The sequence below is a fragment of the Echinops telfairi genome, unplaced genomic scaffold, assembly GCF_000313985.2.
Source record: "Echinops telfairi isolate 266 unplaced genomic scaffold, ASM31398v2 ScPeMD7_7421;HRSCAF=8459, whole genome shotgun sequence".
Lineage (NCBI taxonomy): Eukaryota > Metazoa > Chordata > Mammalia > Afrosoricida > Tenrecidae > Echinops > Echinops telfairi.
In genome coordinates, this window is record NW_022111321.1 from 6,666,930 (window position 1) to 6,671,392 (window position 4,463).

At 35.9% G+C, this 4,463-nt stretch overlaps 1 non-coding gene across 1 annotated transcript; it reads right to left on the reverse strand.

Annotated features, from left to right (window-relative positions):
* Window positions 1–2,646: 2,646 nt before the first annotated feature.
* Window positions 2,647–2,810, reverse strand: LOC115872274. The gene has a single exon (XR_004047777.1). It is a non-coding gene; the product is annotated as a U1 spliceosomal RNA (small nuclear RNA).
* Between the last annotated feature and the right edge of the window lie 1,653 nt (window positions 2,811–4,463).

A 4,463-nucleotide genomic window follows, 5' to 3' on the forward strand; every position in this document is an offset into this window, starting at 1 on the left:
TGTGTCAAAATATCCAAAACTCTTCAAAAATCCTCAGTTAAGAAAGTGAAAAATAAATGTCTGTACATATATTGGCATCTTGCTTGCAATTTTGCTCCTCAGCATTGAAAGCAGCTACCTGCTTCTGAAGCTGCGGACTTCCGGCTTTGGGGCATTTAAGCAGAAGTCTGGAATTGGTTGGCAGACCAGTCCAGATAGGTGCTTTCACTTTCTTTAACTGCGATAAATGAATGCCAGAGTTTATTCTAGTTTCTATAACAACTGGCATAGAACTAGTTTTGTTAGACTGAATTCTCTAGAAAAAACAAAGCCAGTGACATCCATATGTATCAGAAAGAACTTTTTAACAAGAAACAATTTGATTTTATATCAAGAACGAATCCCAGGCTAATCGGACTCAAGTCTGTGGGTTCAACGCTAGACAGAGCCTCTTAGACTCACGCAATTGCTGGTGACCAAAGCTGGAAGACAAAGGGGAAACCTGGGAGATACTTGGCCAGTAGGTGCAGAGATATGTGGGCCAATGGTCAGCAGAAATGTGTCAGGGAAACAATAGCTCCTAGACATGGAAGGTTTTGTGGGCCATCTTTCCAGGGAGCAAGATGCATAATCCACGTAAGCAGGAAGGTGAAGGGCAAGAAAGAGAGAAGTTCTCAATGTCTCTCTTCTAAAAGATACCACCCACCCAAGGGGCATCACCAGGATAAGATCTGATTGAGAGGTGAGACTCCAACCTGACCTCCACACAGGTACCATGATGTTGACATAAAATTTAACAATCATACTAGTTGAAAGGCTTAGGGTCTTGTTATTCATTTTCTAAGGAATCTTGTGGGTTTCTTCTTCCAATGAACATAATTACTTGGGTAATTATTATATAGAAGAGAAAGATTTTTTGCTACTGCAAAGCTTCTTTATTTTATTTTAAGTTTCTTAGATGATTGCATTAGAAATGGAAAATATTTCAATAATCAGATTGTACTGTTAAATTTAGTAGTGGAAATGTAAGGAAGGCTCATAACCTTTACAGTATATTTCATAAGAAGTGAGTTTATAAGACCCAATAGTAGTCTTTCCTAAACTTAAAAGGACTAAAGAGAGATCTTAGCCCAAGACAAAATTACAAATTGAAATTTATTATACCATTGGTTCTTTCTACAACTCTAGAGGATTGTGTATAGGAAGGACAATACACCAAAACTGTAACCAAACTCACTACCATCCAGTCCAATCTGACTCACAGCGACCCCTGTGGGTTTCTGAGACTGTCACTGTGTACCAGAGGAGAAAGGTCAGTCTTTCTCCTGCAGAAATAACTGCTGGTGGTTTCCAATGGCCAACCATGCAGATCTCATCCCAATGTGCAACCACTATACCACTCGGGCTCTGGTATTTGCAGAATATTTGGCATCACACTTGAATTACTTGTACAGAAAAAATGGATTCCATGATCACTTCAAATAATTTTTGTGCTCTAAATGGACATAATATTATCAAGAAGTTTCATCACTACCAAGCAAACAGTGGCACAGTGAGAGGTGGTAATATAGTGAATGAATGAATATGGTACTTCTAGCTAGAGTCTTACATTCTGTGATGTGTTGTAATTCCTAGCCTCTGTGGATAGAGTTATGGTCCTGTTTTGGAATGAGTTGCCTGTGATGTTAATGATTTCAGATAAAGATGGGCTGTATCTTGAGTCTTTGCCTTACTGTAGGGTATAATGTAAGTCAACATACTTAGTTTTCTTGGCAGTATGGTCTACATACATCTGATTGATTTCTGTTTCTATATTTTGTCTTTTCAAACATGCTATGTAACTAGAATCATACATTATGCAACATTTCAAATGAACATTTTTAGTTATCATAACTCCCTATTCATTCATATTATTGTTTGTATTAGTAGTATTGTTTCTTTATGTTGCTTAGAAATACTACACAGTGTGTATGTACAGATAAATAGTTCCACCATCATAGAAATTCTATTGATCTTCTTTCAATCACTTGTTTTATAGAACTATAATACATCATATCTATAGTTCAAAAATTTCTAATAGCCAAATGAAAAAATATAAAACAAAAAGGAGAAATTTATATAAATATATTATATTTAACTCAATATATACAACCCCCCCCCCCAATTTCCAGTCATCGAGTTGATACCAACTATAGGACAGGATAGAACTGCCCCTGCGAGTCTCCCAGACTGTAACTCTTCACAGGAGTAGAAAGCCCATTTTTCTCCCACAGAGGATAGTGGTTTCTAACTCGATAGTTGGCAGTTAGCAGCCCAATGCTTGACCACTGCACTACGAGGGTTACTTAACTCAGCATATATACAACATTATATCAATGTGTAACTAATATATTTGTTGATGAAAATTTTATCTTATTTTTTTACAGTAAGTTTTGAAATCCTAGAGTGTGTCATTTTGTTTTAAGGGATGGAGTTTATTTTAAATTTATAGCATATCTCAATTTGACCACTACATTTTGTTGGAAATAAGGATCTTCTTTCATATTTCATAATATTGACAGTTGAAAATTTATATTCATACACCCAAATTGTTACAAATAGATTTAATTTTTTCAATAGTGTATTAGAGTATTAATTTTCTAATTAAAAATTTTTTTTCTTTTTTAACAGGGGAGAGCACGAATGCACTCCCCCACTACCACAAATTATGCAGTCGAGTTTCCCACATTTGGGGAGATCGCAGGGGTCAGCACATCTGGAGTGCAATGGATAAGCCTCGCCCTGGGAAAACCACCTTCGTGATCATGGTATCTCCCCTGCCAGGTAAGTATAATTTAAAATTATTAGATTAGAATAAAATAATTTATTCTGTCACATATTTAAGCTCAACACGCACAGATATCTGATGGTTGCTATTATTGCAGGGGTGTGAAACAATTAAAACACGGGCCATTTGGTGCAACAGGCCAGATTCACACGGGCCACATCACATTTACAAATTTTGTTAAATTTATGTTTAGAAGTGAGGAGTCAGGAATATGGATAGAATAATTAAAACACTATATAATTGCTTTTATTTAAACATTTATTTAATTTAATGTATTTATAAAATTAAAATTATTCTTTTTTACCTGAAACTTGCCAGCACTTTCCTCCTACTATGTTGATGAGGATTTGGGAATATTGGAACCATTTTCACACTGCTGGTGGCTATATAGTTGTACAACCACAATGGAAAATAGTAGGGTGAGTTCTCAAACAATTAAAAAGAGAACTATCACATGGCCCAGCACTTACACTCATAGGCATAGAGCGTAGGATGTGATAGAGGTGTGTACATCTATGTACTTGTAGTGCTGATCACGAATAAGTGGAAATAATCTAAATGCCCAAAACAAATAAATGAAAAAACAAAATGTGGCACATACCTACAATGGAGTACTTACTCACCACTAAAAATATCCCAAATTATCTTGCAACTGAAAGCTATTATGTTGAGTAAACCTGAGAAAAATACTGGATGATTGATCACAATTTCATTAAAGGACAACTCAAAACCAAACCCACTGACATGGAATCAATTCTGGCTGTTGTTTTTTTTTCCCTTCCCCCAACTGCTGACTCAGTACCACCCAGGCTCCTCATTAAATGACAATTCTTTGGGACTATTGAGTTCAATAAGCTTGCCGGTTATCAAGGTTTAGGACTGGAAAGACTGAAATAATTCTCCCTTGTGCTTATGGTGAGGGGAAAGATAGTACAATTGTTTGCAGTTTTATAATGTAATTATTGACACTAAGTTGTGCAGAGGAAAAAGGATGAATTGGCAAATGCTATGTTATCCATATAAGGGTTACAGATGCTCTTTAGATATAAGCAGTCACCTCACACAGTAAGTTTTCTTGGTTTCATGACTTAGAATCTCAGTGTTATTGGACAATTTAGTCAATTGGTATAATTTTCACAGATTGTTGTCTATCACCTAGTTTGTTAAGTAGTAGTTAGCATCTTAAAAATTTATGAACAGTCAACTAAGATACAGTGACTGGTTTTAATTCCACTATAGGAAAATAAAAACCAGGAAGCCCGAGAATCAACTAAAGAAACAGACTATATGAATAATTATCTCTCTGGACCATGGCCGCCTTTAACTTGGGGACAGAAAAACTGGGTGGTACCCCACTACCACCATCCAATTAGCAATCTGACCCAGAACACAATGGTTGGATGCCAATAGAAAGAAAATGAGACATAGCTCTTTACATTTTTTAAGAATCCAGATTTACAAGTCACACTGAGATTTGAGGAATCCCATATATATGAGACACTTGAAGTTACCTTTTAACTGAATATAAGTTTCAACCAAAAAGTAAGGAATTCTATCCCGGAATACTGTGCTATTTAAAAAACTATATTTGAGACTCCATGGACAGCACATTGCTCTAAAGCACACACAAGAAGATGAGAGGAGAGGGAAGTTAATA